The 15170-nt window shown below is 40.9% G+C and overlaps 1 long non-coding RNA gene across 1 annotated transcript in view; it reads left to right on the forward strand.

Moving 5' to 3' along the window:
- The window catches only part of LOC122708135, a 29682-nt gene extending 14740 nt beyond the window's left edge, over positions 1-14942 (forward strand). Inside the window, exon 2 of the long non-coding RNA XR_006345014.1 lies at positions 14737-14942. This is a non-coding gene — a long non-coding RNA (uncharacterized LOC122708135). The remainder of the gene's footprint in view (positions 1-14736) is intronic.
- Positions 14943-15170: the final 228 nt, after the last annotated feature.

Here is a 15170-nt window from a genome sequence, read left to right on the forward strand (position 1 = left end):
GAAAATCTGGTGATTTCATTAACAGCAAATTCTAGAACTGTGCTGTTCAACATGGTAGCCAGTAGCCACATGTGGCTGTTGAGCACTCAAAATGTGGTTAGTCCATAAATGTATACCCTGGATTTCAAAGACCTGTTATGAAAAAATAATGTAGACTATCTGATGACTTTTTAATATTGATTCCATGTTTAAATGATGGCATTTAAAATATACTGGGTTAAATAAAATATAACAAACAAAATACAATATTACAAACACTGATTTGACCTGTTTTCATGTTTTTAATGTGACTAACAGAAAATTTTTAATTATATTATGATTCATATCATGTTTCTATTGAACAATGATGATTTAGAAGCTAAGGGAGAGGATAGATAATCTGTTTTTCCGGGCTTGAATTGACGTATTCTATGGCACATTGTCTTAATCCAAAGGTTATAGAGTTTTATACCAACAGCCTCTCCACCCTATAATCTCTCATACTCCAAATCACTGATACTCCAAGGACACTGATAATATATCCCAGGGTCATTGGCCATGGGTTGAAAATTTCTAACAGTGGCTGTGTTACTGCTCTGCGTGATGATCCTTTCTGGCTTATGGACAATTCTAACTATCAGAAACTCTTTCTTCACAGTGAGAAGAATGTTAGCTCTCTGTACTTTCAGCTTCTTCTAAGATTTTCTCTTTTAGAGTAATTAAAATTAATCTTTCTTGCCATATGAGTCTTCCCATATAATTAATTTAAATAGTATGAGGTACTGTATGCATGCATGCATGCATGCTCAGTCACTAAGTCATGTCTGACTCTTTTGCGACCCTATAGACTGTAGCACACCAGACTCTGTCCATGGAATTTTCCAGGCAAGAATACTGGAGTGGGTTGCCATTTCCTCTTCCACCGGATCTTCCCGACCCAGGAACTGAACTCACAACTTTGGTGTCTCCTGCACTGGCAAGTAGATTCTTTACTACTGAGCCACCTTGGAAGCCCAAGGTATTATGTAAGTAATGTACACAATATCATGTGCCCTTCATCTGCCTGCTCAAGTCGACTCCTCCCCAGGGCAAACAGAACAATTCCTGTTTCCTGTACTTGTTTGACACATTCTCATTTGTTAATAGAAGTTCTTTTATCAGAACAGGCAATCTCTACAGATACAAGTTTGTGCAGGAAAGCAAGAGTCATTATAAGATAAAAATACGAGCTGACCTCTAAAAAAGTTAGCCTACACCAACTTCATTTTCAATTTAACACTCTTGTCTCTAGAACACAATAGTTTCTTCCAAAACAAGTGATTTAAATACCAAAGGGTTGTGAAGCACCAGGGGAAAATTGATGAAGCCTTCAAAGAATTTTTATGATGGTGTAGCAAAATTCATATAATCTGAATTGTCTCTCATACTCTCAATTTTTTTTGTCAGGAAAGTTTTTTTCAAAAAAAAACACAAAAAAACACAACACTGAGCTTGTGTGATAGGTTGAAAAACATGGCCCAAATGTTAGATTAATGAATGAATTAGGAAATACCTAGGAACATAAATTTTCATCCTGGAAAATATAATACTATGTTTTCTTGAAATCCTGCATTTTTTTTTCAACTCTACATCCTTTATTTTTGAGAAGAAAAATCCCAAATTATTACCCTTTTATCCCTTCCCTTTTGCAACCCTCTATGTTTTTTTTTTTTTTTTTTTTTATGTTTTTAAGTACTGTATGATACCTTACAAGACCTTTGTAGTGGTTTGAATGGAGGCCCCCAAGAGACATCTGCAAAGACCTTTATCCAAATAAACTCACATTCATAGGTTACATGGGTGAGGGTTTGGAGTTTCTCTTGGGGTCCACCATTCAAGCAACTACAGAGGCCTTGTAAGATATCATACGATACTTAAAAACATAGAGGGTTGCAAAAGGGAAAGGATGAAAGGGTAATATTTTGGGATTTTTCTTCTCAAAGGATACAGAGTTGAGGGGAAAAAATGTAGGATTTCAAGAAAATACAGTTTTCGATTTTCCAGGATGAAAATTTCCATTCCTGGATATCTTTGGTAGGTCCTAAAGCCAATGACAAGAGTTCATAGAAGAAACAGAAGAGAAGGCACAGAGAAAGCCATGTGAAGACTGAAATGGAGATTGGAGTTGTGCAGCCACAAGCCAAAGAACGCCTGGAGCCACCAGAAGCTGGAAGAAGCAGTGGAGGCTTTGCCCTTAGAAGCTTCAGAGGGGGCATCACCTGTGGACACCTTGGTTTTGCACTTCTGGCTTCCACAACCGAGAGAAAACACATTTTCTGTCACTTTAAGCCACCAAGTTGCTGCTGCTGCTGCTGAGTTGCTTCAGTCGTGTCCGACTCTGTGTGACCCCACAGATGGCAGCCCAGCAGGTTCGCACGTCCCTGGGATTCTCCAGGCAAAAACACTGGAGTGGGTTGCCATTTCCTTCTCCAATGCATGCAAGTGAGAAGTGGAAGTGAAGTTGCTCAGTCGTGTCCGACTCTTAACGACCCCATGGACCGCAGCCTACCAGGCTCCTCTGTCCATGGGATTTTCCAGGCAAAAGTGCTGGAGTGGGCCGCCAGTGCCTTCTCCAAGCCGCCAAGTTAGTTGGTAACTAATTACATCAGCCTTAGGGCCCTATTTACAGGTGGCGCAGTGGTAAAGAATCCACCTGCCAGTGCAGGAGACGCAGAGATGTGGATTCAATCCCTGGGTTGGGAAGATCCCCTGGAGGAGGGCATGGCAATCCACTCCAGTATTATTGCCTGGAGAATCCCACAGACAGAGGAGTCTGGTGGGCTATAGTCCATGGGGACACATAGAGTCGTACGTGACTGAGCGACTATACACACGACTCCACATGGCCTTGCCTGTGATTGTTGTTCAGTCACTCAGTCATATCCGACTCTTTCCGACTCCATGGACTGCAGCACACCAGGCTTCCCTGTCCTCCATCTCGTGGAGCTTACTCAAACTCATGTCCATCAAGTCAGACATGCCATCCAACCACTCATTCTCTGTCAACCCCTTCTCCTGCCTTCAGTCTTTCCCAGCATCAGGGTCTTTTCTAATGAGTCAGCTCTTTGCATCAGGTGGCCAAAATATTGGGGCTTCAAAATCAATCCTTCCAATGAATATTCAGTATTGATTTCCTTTGGGATTGACTGGTTTGATCTCCTTGCATTCCAAGGGACTCTCAAGGGTCTTCTCCAATACCACGGTTCAAAACCATCAGTTCTTCAGCACTCAGCCTTCTTTATAAAGTCCAACTCTCACATCCAGTTCTGGAGAAGGGAATGGCAAGCTGCTCCAGAATTCCTGCCTGGAAAATCCCATGGACAGAAGAGCCTGGTGGGACAGAAGGAGTCCATGGGATCGCAAAGAGTCGGACATGACTAAGCAGCTAACACTTTCACTTTCATATCCATACTTGACTACTGGAAAAACCATAGCCTTGACTATACAGACCTTTGTTGGCAAAGTAATGTCTCTGCTTTTTAACACTATGTCTAGGTTTGTCATAGCTTTTCTTCCAAGGAGCAAGCATCTTTTAATTTCGTGGCTGCAGTCACTGTCTGCAGTGATTTTGGAGCCCAACAAAATAAAGTCTGTCACTGTTTCTATTGTTTTCCCATCTATTTGCCATGAAGTGATGGGACCAGATGCCATCATCTTAGTTTTATGAATGTTGAATTTTAAGCCAGCTTTTTCGCTCTTCTCTTTCTCCTTCATCAAGAGGCTCTATAGTTCCACTTTGCTTTCTTCCATAAGGGTTGTGTCATCTGCATATCTGAGGTTATCAATATTTCTCCCAGCAATCTTGATTCCAATTTTGCTTCATCCAGCCTGGCACTTCTCAGGATGTACTCTGCATATAAGTTATATAAGCAGGGTGACAATATACAGCCTTGACGTACTCCTTTCCCAATTTGGAACCAGTCCATTGTTCCATGTCCAGTTCTAACTATTGCTTCTTGATCTGCATACAGATTTCTCAGGAGGCAGGTAAGGTGATCTGGTATTTCCATCTCTTCAAGAATTTTTCACAGTTTGTTGTGATCCACACAGTCAAAGGCTTCAGCATAGTCAATGAGGCAGAAGTAGATGTTTTTCTGGAATTCTCTTGCTTTTTCTACGATCCAATGGATGTTGGCAATTCTGGTCTCTGGTTCTTCTGCCTTTTCTAAATCCAGCTTGAACATCTGGAAGTTCTCAGTTCAGGTACTGTTGAAGCCTGACTTGGAGAATTTTGAGCATTACTTTGCTAGCGTGTGAGATGAGTGCAGTTGTGCGGTAGTTTGAACATTCTTTGGCATTGCTTGTGATAAAAAAGCCTTAATTTATAAACCAGCTGAGGAGAGGGGACAGAAATAGTCAACTTTCAATCTTCATTTTTGGCCCAGGGAGCCAATATACTTTTTCTTGTTATCAAAGTTGGACAGAAGTAATATGTCAAATTATTCAGACCTAAACCATAATCCATACTCTGACATTATCTTGACAATTTAAGCAAGTTATTTTCTTTCTTTGGGTCTAAGTTTGCCTCTCCCTACAATTAAAATAGTAAATTAGATCAGGACATCCCAAACGGGTATCTTGAGGAATTCTGTTTTGAAGGCTATAAATGAGTATGCTGCCTCCCCCCAACAATACCCTTACCCAGAGCCAGGGAATGGGGGTGGACTGTGTTCAAATAAACTTAGGAAGCTCTGGGCCAGATATGTGCTATGTCACATCATCCCTGGGCTATAGCTGATTTTTTTTTTTTTAATTGGAGTATGTTGCCTTACAATGGTGTGTTAGTTTCTACCAAACAGCAGGGTGAATCAACTCTACATATACATTTATCCTGTCTTTTTTGTATTTCCTTCTGATTCAAGTCACCACAGAACACTGAGTGGAGCTCCTTGTGCAGTAGAGTATGTTCTCATTATTACAGTGAGCTTCCCACATGGCGCAGGGGTAAAGATTCTGCCTGCCACTACAGGAGACACAAGAGACGCAGGTTCTATCCCTGCACTGGGAATATCCAGGGACTACTGGACTAATGTTCTCATTACTTATCCATTTTATGAAAGTGAAAGTGCAAGTTGCTCAGTCATGTCCGACTCTTTGCAACTCCATGGACTGTACAGTCCATGGAATTCTTCAGGCCAAAATACTGGAGTGGGTAACCTTTCCCTTCTTCAGGGGATCTTCCCAACCCAGGGACTGAACCCAGGTCTCCCACATTGCAGGTGGATTCTTTGCCAGCTGAGCCACAAGGGAAGCCCAGGAATACTGGAGTGGGTAGCCTATCCCTTCTCCAGCGGATCTTCCTGACCCAGGAATCCAACCGGAGTCTCCTGCATTGCAGGCAGATTCTTTATGAACTGAGCTCTCAGAGAAGCCTGATATCCATTTTATACATAGTGTCAATAGTATACACATGTCAATCACAATCTCCCAATTCATCCCAACCCCCTAGGATCCCCCTTGGTATACATAACGTTTCATATATTAACATAAGTATGTGGAATCTGAAAAATTTGGTATAGACAAACTTATTTACAAAGCAGAAATAGAGATGCAGATGTCATGATAGGCATTTATGCAAACTGGGCCTCACAGTGTCTCTCTCCCGGGAATTTGGAATTGAGATTCAGAATTATAGTCTTTGCTAGTTCCTAGAAATGAGGATAAATAAACTTGGGGCAGTTAGTTAGCTACAGTACTGCCTATGTAAGAAAAGTGGAGAAAGCTACTCTGTAGAGAGATGATAATAGAGCAGATGAGCAAAGAAGCAAAATGGGAGACCGGGTAACCTCAGAGATGGAGCAGTTGTCTCCTGATAGATTTGGGGTTCTTCATTTCCAGTGAGATACTTCTGTAACCATAAAATCAACTCTCTTCTTTTTTGCCTAGGCTAGTTTGAGTAGATTTGAATTTTGTTACTTGTATCTAAATTAGCCTTTACTAAAACAGGAAGGCTAGCACTTGGTAACTGTTGCCCAGTTGTGTCCAACTCTTTGTGACCACATGGGCTCTAGCCCACCAGTCTCCTCTGTCCATGGAATTCTCCAGGCAAGAATACTGGAGTGGTTGCCATTCCCTTTCCAGATCTTCCCGACCCAGGAATTGAACCTAGGTCTCCCACATTGCAGGCAGATTCTTTACCTTCTGAACCACCAGTCAAGACCCTAACTAACATCTTATTGGTGCATCTAAAATACTACAGAGAGGAAAAAGTACTGCAAACAAATCTTGGCTAAAGGCCCAGGGATAGGAGTTAAAATTCCAAATAAATAAAGAGGAAAAGAAAGCAAACTTTACATACATCTCCATTAGCTTCATCACTTACATCTTAGCACTAATTTAGTTAGCAAATGGTAAGCATAAAATTAATGCATAATCCCTTTTCCCAGGGATTTTACTAAAATACTGCTGATTCCAAACTAGTGTTAATCAATAGATTCTCAATCAGTTAAGTCTTGCTCAATTGATAAAGGGTCACCAGTTTTTATTAAGTGGAAGAAGGTTACTGCTTCCATGATAACCATTATATAATTAGAAGTGAAAAAATATTTCATTTATGAAGTGTCTCTCCAAATTTTATGGGTTTACTAAATTTTAAAGAATGATCATTAGATTATCTTTTTCATGGAGATGTATTTAAAATGCTTTGTGTCCATGTGTTTAATCTCATCCCTTTAATGGAGTCTTGCAACTTAATCTTCAGGTGATTTTTACCCACTGAGAGAAAGTTTCCGTCTGTGGTCTTGATCTCAAAACTCTTATTTTTCAAAGAATCAGAAAGGACACGGTTATACATCAAAAGATAGTCAGATGAAAAATTTAAAACTCAGCAGGATTTTCAGACTTCAAATGACCATATGTTGTGTTTTTCAAAACACGTCATGTTGCGCTTTAATGAGTGTGACCTCTTTCGTATTTGTCATTTCTTAAGGCATATCAAGCAAGCAGTAATGGGCTTAAATACATTGTCTTTCATGTAAGACCTCTTGGGGGATTCCTCAGTAATCCATGAGCAAAAATAAAGCTAGGAGTTCCTAACTTCCCACTGGGCAGTCTGTTGGATCTTGCCATGCCCAGGTGCCTGGCTTTTCGTGTTGGGAAGAAAGTGCTGGCAAGGGGGTCTGACAGAAGCCACGGCGTCACCTTAGGAATTCTGATGAAGAAGTTTTGAGTCAAGATCAGAACTTCAAAAGAAGCAACAGAGCCCTTCAGAACAGTACTCACCAAATGGTTATCCTAAGAGCTAATTTTAACTTGGCAAGGTTTCTAGTGACCTTTTCCCTTTTGCTTATATATCATTCCCAGTTATAGGGGTCAATGGGCTTAAGGCTAGGAGTAAATGCACCCGAAGAGTCCTTTATCGTATGGGATTCTAGGAAAAAAGAAGGCATCTTTTGCTGAATTTAAGTGCAAATTTGAGATATCTCAAAACACACGTTTTTCTGATTTTGACAGTCAGATTATCTTCATTTTGGAATACGGAGGGAGAGAGGGAAGTGGATACAAAGGACAATAATAACCATTTAAAAACTCACCTGCCCAAGCCCCTGTATCCATTTGAGCAAATTTTCTTCCAGGCATGTTTTGCCAGTACATATATATTTAATTATTTAATCTGTGTGTGTGTGTGTGTGTGTGTGTGTTTTAAACTCAAAGCTGTAGTTAAGCCTTTCCTACATTGCTGCAAGCTCCATGTTAGCAGTTCTTTTCAAGGATGGTACAACTAGATATATTGAAAATCAAATAGCTCAGCAGAAACATTTAAATGGCTCTTAATGTTCTGAAGTTCAGTGCAGCTATGAGTTTGGAAACCTGCAGGGGAAGACTGCTCTTTCTCTTCTGTCTTCTTCCTGCTGTTTAAACGGAGACTTGGAATCCAGTTTTAGATGAGTGATGTAGGCTGTACCTTGTTGTAGAGCTTCTTGCCAGGAATGACGGCACTCACCTCCTACATGGGCTCCTGGTGTGGAAGTCATTGCCAGGCACAAGTCCCATTTTTCCATGATGATATAAGCCACCATATCCATGATGTAGTCTTAGCTCATGTTGGTAGGCTCTGGTTATAAACATAATTTTTAATGACTGTTCTATCCACTCTGGGTTCCTGGTTGCAAACAACAACACGAATGGCTAATTAAATTAATTAACTTAAAATTTAAATTAATGTAAAGGTGTTAATCTCTTGGAGGGCACAAGAGCCAGGCCTGAGGAATATACGGCTCAAATTAAAGCCCCAGGATGCTTCAGGAACTTAACTGCACCTCTGACTTTGGGGGTGGAATGCTGCTGCTCACTGCCCTTCTGGACATCTCTCTCTGCCACAACCCACCACCCTCAGCAGAATGGATTACTTTGTAGGCCTCTCTTTCTTCTTACCACGATTTTGAATTGGAATTTTTTTAAGAGTGAATCTGACACACAAGAGGAACATACGACAGACATCCATGCCCTAGCTGCAAGGGAATGTGGAAAAACAAGTCGGTGACCTCTAACTTAGGAACAGAAAAATTTTGCCCCTATGTAAAGGCTCTTATCTAAACAATTTATTATTATTTACTTTCGGCTGTGCTGTGTCTTTCTTGCTACATGTGGGCTTTCTCTAGTTGTGGTGAGCAGGGGGATACTCTTCACTGTGGTGCATGGGCTTCTCACTGCTGTAACTTCTCTGGTTGTCGAGCACACGCTCTAGAGTGTTCGGGTTTCGGTAGCTGTGGCACATGGGCTTAGTTGCCCTGCGGCGCATGAAGTCTTCCCAGACCAGCAATGGAACCCGTGTTACCTGCATTGACAGGCAGATTCTTATCCACTGTACCACCAGGGAAGTCCCTGTAAAGATTCTTCATAAGCTACTGGGCAGAGAAAAAGTCTAACAAAGTCTAAAACAACTGTGTAATACTTTATTGTATAAACATTTCATGATATAATTAATCATTGCTGTTGAAAATTTGGGCTACTTAAGGGAATATATTTTTTTAGTCATGTTTATTGAGGTATAATTTACATATGGAGCTTCTCAGCTGGCTCTGTGGTAAAGAATCTGCCTGCATTGCAGGAGATGCGGGTTCGATCCCTGGGTCAGGAAGATCCCCTGTAGAAGAAAATGGCTACCCACTCTAGTATTCTTGCCTTGGAAATCCTATGGACAGAGGAACTTGGCAGGCTATATATATAGTCCATGGGGTTGAAAAGAGTCAAACGCGACTTAGAAGCTAAATAACAACAATTTACATATGACTAAAATCTTCCCTTTTCTGTGTATAGTTTTACGATTGTTGATAAATGCATAAAGTCATCACCATACATGGAGCAAGCACCATAATCAAGATGCAGAATGGTTTCATCACCCTCCAAAATCCCCTTACGTGCCTCTTCATAGTCAGTTTATCCTACTGCCCCTGCCTGTAGGTAACCAATGATTTATTTTTATCCCTATAGTTTTTCTTTTCCTAGATTGTAATATAAAAGGAATCATACACTATTTCCTTTTTCACCCTGCCTAATCATTTTGAGATTCATCCATGTTATTGTATATGTCAGAAGGGCATGCCTTTTAATTGTTGAGTAGTAGTTTATCATATGGATGTACCAGTTTGTTTATCTATTCACCACCTGAAGAAATTTGGGTTGTTTGGCAGTTTTTGACAATTGTTAATACAGCAACTGTAGACATTGGCATAAAGGTTTTTGTGGGAACAAAATTTTAACTTTGCTTCAGTAAATACCTAGGAATAGAATTACTGGGTCACGTGGTAAGGATGGGCTTCCTAGGTGGTGCTAGTGGTAAAGAACTCACCTGTCACTGTAGGAGACATGAGACATGGCTTCCATCCCTGGGTCAGAAAGATCCCCTGGAGAAGGGCATGGCAACCCACTCCAGTTTTCTTGCCTGGAGAATCCCATGAACAGAAGAGCCTGGCCAATTACAGTCCATAGGGTTGCACAGAGTCAGACACAACTGAAGCCACTTAGCATGCATGCATAGTAAGGATGTGTTTAACTTTACAAGAAACTGCCCATCTGTTTTCTAAAATGAACATCCTGTTTTGCATTCCCACCAGCAATGTATGAGAGTTCTAGCCTCATCCTCCCCAGCATTCAGTCTTGTTTTCATTTTAGCTATGCTAATATATGTTAAAAATAATATTGATGCTAATCTTTGATGAAATTCCAGGACAGAAAATAAATACAACATAGGAACCCCAGTGAAAAGTCATTTTCTATGTTCCCCCTTCTTCCCCTTTGCTTAACTATTCTTGCTCCCTATTAACATTCCTTATAAAATCTCACCTCCTTGGGAACAGGAAGAGAAATATGGAGTAGATGCAGTAGAGTTAGGAGAATTCGTCATAGCTGGTTACTTGGCCAGTCCAAAAAAAAATGGCTTTTAAGAAAAACTACTTAGGAAAGAGCCAGAAGACCTGTCTTGTACCAGATTTTTATTTATCAAAAGCCCTTAATTTTAAAGGACACACACCCTTGCATGTGGAAAAGAAGAAATAAAACCCACCTGGAAGTCCAAAAATTAGTCACTTTCCCTCTTGAGCCTGTTGTTAACTTTGGATATTCTTTTAATTTCTCTAGCTTCTAGATCTGTCCTTTATACTGAATCTGCTCATCTAGGTTGTGGTTTGGCTAAGTTCCTGGTTTCTGCCCCATTACTTATCCATTGTCTTTCCTGCCTTGAACAACCTTTAATACCATACTCACCGACTCTGCTGGCTTCAGACCTGCGAGTGTCAGCATTAAACACTTGTTATTGGCTTCAGACCCAGCCATATCTTCAAGTTTCCACCCAACCCTTGCCTGAATGCTTGGGACTTGACATTATTGATGACTTGGTTGGAAACACCAGTGTAAATCAAATTTATGGATACTGTAAAGCCAGGAGTATAGTTAATAGGTAGGATAACAGAATTAGGACAAAGAATATTCCTATAGGTTGGAACAAAGAACTGAAACTAATAAGGTAAATTGTAGCTGAATGAGGTTCTGAACTTAGTTTTAAAAATCAGCTGCACAAGCGCGAGATGGGAAGTCATGTATTAGTTCTGCCATGTATGGAAGTGACATAAGGTTTAAACAGACTACTTTCCTGTGAGTCATTGGAGTGCTGCAGTAAGTGGGACTGCCAAAAATAACTGAATGTGGGCTGAAGCTTCATTACCAAAGAGAGTGAATTGGTCAAAGTGGACATGATCTCACTTTCCACCACCTGTCAGACCACACTTGGAATATATAGGTTCAGTTTTGGGTCACACATGCTAAGGCAAATAAAGACAAACTGGAGTGTATCCACTTTCTTTTTTTTTTTTCCGTTTATTTTTATTAGTTGGAGGCTAATTACTTTACAATATTGTAGTGGTTTTTGCCACACATTGACATGAATCAGCCATGGATGTGTATCCACTTTCATCTCCCATCATGGTCTGGTTTCTGTCTCACCAAGGTACGAGTGGCATTTTTTGTGAGCTAATGGGCACACTTCATGCCTTCTCCTGTTTGACCTCGCTGCAGCATTTGACTCATGGACCACTCCTGCCTTCCTCAACTTGTCTTCTCTTTGGTTTCTTGTCATTTATATCCTTTCCCTTTTTTCCCCTACTTATCTCACTGTGACTTTTTCTCCTCCTTTGATACAAACATGGGTGTTCCTTAAGTTTCCCAGCCCACTTTCCTTCTTTAGATTCCCCAAAGGAGATCCTATCCATTGCTGGAGCTTCAATTACCAAATGGATGCCATTGACTGACTCCCAGATCCCTATTTCTAGCCTTGATATTTTTTGCATTCTTGTTCTATATATATATATATTTTGTGTGTGTGTGTGTGAGAATATTTGATCAATAAATGCCCAGAAGTCAACAAAAGATCTCTAAGGAGAATGACAAAATGCCAAAAGGAGATAGATCTCCAAAAGTAGGACAAATCTAGTGGAGATTATTTGCAATCTGGGAGCCTTTCTAGATGTTTAACCATTGAAGCACTTGCTTTGCCTGAATCACGTTCTGGAAAGAGGTGCTTTCTTGCAGAAATTAGGGAAGGGTCAGTAAGTGGAGAGGGAATGTTGGTGAGTCCCACTTCTAGAAATAAGGCAGTGAGCTGACAATGAACCAGTCTTCCTTTTACTTTCTCAAAAGGAGTAAAAAATGGTAGACCTGGAAACTTACATCTAAGGACTTTTTTTTTTTTATGTAACTTTTAGAGTTTTTACTTTTTTATTTCATGTATCTTCCCCACAGTGCTTGAAAGCAAAAACTTTAGTATAAAAAATGCTCTTTGTTTCTCTTTGAAGATAACAAGAAAAGGGGAAAGGGACAAAAATGTGCCTTCTGAGCTGGGGAGAGAAGATTTTCGAGAGAAAGGGTGCTAGGCTAAGTGCCTGTGTGTGTGCTAAGTCATTACAGTTGTGTTCAGTTCTTTGCAACCCCATAGACTGAAGCCCACCAGGCTCCTCTGTCCATGGGATTCCCCAGGCAAGAATACTGGAGTGGGTTGCTATTTCTTCCTCCAGGGGATCTTCCCGACCAGGGATCCAACAACCTGTGTATCTTACGTTTCCTGCATCGGCAGGTGGATTCTTTACCACTAGCGCCACCTGGGAAGCTCGCTAGGCTATGAGGCAGACTATTGAGGGAGAAGGGGGAGTTTTGAGGAGCCTGTTTCAAGGAAAACACAAGAAACTAGCTTGTAATTGAGCTGTGAAAAGACTCAACAGAGGAGCTCAAAGCTGTGTTATATAAAAAGAGGTGAATTGGGGGATATTTAGTCTGGAAAAGACATCTCGGTTATTTGGAGATCTTTGGAGATGTTTGAAATCTGTCAGGAGGAAAAGTGGTTAGAATGTTGTATATTTCCCTGACGGAAAAAACTGGACCCATGGGATGGAAATTATACTTGAGGATGGTGGCAGAGGAGGAGTGGAACATGAGAGTAATATTTTTGCTCTCCAACCATCAGAGTCATCTGAAAACAAAATAATTTCCTTTGGGAGATAGTGAGTTCCCCATCCTTGGAGGATGACCAAAAGCAGGAGGTTTTAAAGGGGAATGCAAGCACTGTGGATGCATTTGCACTCAGTGAACATTTAGGGTGTCTTCCAGCCCTAAAAGTCTTTGCTTCTATGAACATATTGAGTCTCTAGGCATACAGGGAAAACTCCCTCTCTTTTAAAAGTCATGAGTCAAAACATATGAGATATCACTAAAAATTTCTTTATGATGCATGTTTAAAGTGCCAAAATCAATGTTGTCAGTATAAAAGCCAAAGGAATTTAGAGGAAGAAGGCTTAAAATGATGGGAGGGAGCACAATGTGAGTCCTGATATGGTCCTTTGTGTTGGACAGACAAGGAAAAAAAGGACATTCTTAATGAGGTGGCATACTACCAGATGTAAGCCCCCAAATCTTTTATTCAACCTTCATTAAAATTTTCAAAGGAACCCATGGGTCACTAGGTACAACAATATTCTAGCAAGAAAGCTGGAAGGGCAAAATCTGATACAAGTGCTCTTAAAATGTTATATCCTGAGGATCATTCTTTTCCAGGGAAAAGGAGAGGGATTAGGAATATGTACAAATCAGCTATCATAGAGTTATGAAGAATACAGAATATTAACCAGGTGGGATAAATTTTCAAGTAAAATTTATCTTTACTTGTTTTGTGGTTGGTTTTTAAATGTGCTTATTTTCCTTTTGAGGAGGACTGTAACATTTTCTGAAGACTAACATTATTTTCTATAGAAAATAATATTATTGATGTTTGTTGGAGAGAATGGTGTTTGCTTATATGAAGCTAAATACTGCTTGTCACGGGTTAAATTTTCTCACTCTCCTGGCATAATTAACATATTTACCATGACCAATAACCTTGTTATAATTAAGCAGTATATGAAGTATATATTCCTAAGATGGGAAGGAATCTCTTTTAGACATTTCTTCTTATAAGGCTTATAAATTTAAAAAGAAAAACTTTTAGGGTCTTACCTGGTGGTCAAGTTGTTAAGACTCCACCTGCCAATGCAGGGGACATGGGTTTGATCCCTGCTGTGGGAAGATCCCACATGCCACGGGGCAACTAAGCCCAGAAGCCGTAACTGCTGAGCCCACAAGCCAAAATTACTGAAGCCCGGGTGCCTAGAGCCCATGTTCCACAACAAGAGAAGCCCTCACAATGAAAAGCCTGTGCACTGCAGTGAAGAGTAGCCCCCACTCCCTGCAACCAGAGAAAGCCTGCATGCAGCCACGAAGACCCAGTGCAGCCAAAAATAAATTAATAAGTAAATCTTTAAAAAAAAATACTTTTAAATAAGAGACTCATTTTCCAAAAGAATGCAAAAGCCAAAATTCTTTGATAGGTCAAAGTTAGAGTTGGGAATGATGGTGTTTTGTTCATCTAGTAGAGAATGGGGCTAAAGCAGGGCACAGACATTGGGGAAGAATGTGAGAGGGGCCAGCGCTGGGTGTGTAAGTGTTTGTAGACGGTGTCCTACGGAGACAAGAGCGTGAATCAAACAGGAGTCATGTGAACGCTGCTGAGGCAGGCTGATTGCATCGATGCCCCAGCTAATGGCTTCCCTGAACTCACACGCAATGCGGCGTGTGACTGCAAGCAATTCCATCCCTGAATCTCACCCAGCCTTGTGACTGGCTTTGGTCAGTGGCACCAGTTCTGAGCTTTTTGCCTCTTCTCTCTCTCTCCTTTTCTCCTCCTGGCTTCTGCAACAGGAGTGAGCCTGCACCCGCCTGCTGAAAGATGGGAGACCACATGGAGAGGAGCCCAGCTGCCCAGCAATGGACAGGCCACACCAGTGGACAGCCAGCCACCTCCCCCACGTGTTGGGGGAGTCAACCAAGATGATATGAGCTGTCTCCCTGGTGCTTGACCCGTAGCCTTCTGAGCAGTAATAAATGCTTCCTATTTTAACCACTGACTTTTGGAGTGATTTCAGTTTTGTAGTGATTGCTAAATGATACTCCTGGGTCAACGAGTTACTAGCTGTGTAACCTTCAGAAGTTGCTTCACTCCTTTGAGCCTCATTTTACTCAATGTGGACGATAGCCTTTCAATGTGGGGGCTGTTGTTGCCATTTTACAGACAAATTCTTTTCAAGGTTAAGTGGTTAGCCCCAGTTCAGACAATAAGTTGACACCCATACAAT

Source organism: Cervus elaphus, chromosome 14 (assembly GCF_910594005.1).
Source record: "Cervus elaphus chromosome 14, mCerEla1.1, whole genome shotgun sequence".
NCBI lineage: Eukaryota > Metazoa > Chordata > Mammalia > Artiodactyla > Cervidae > Cervus > Cervus elaphus.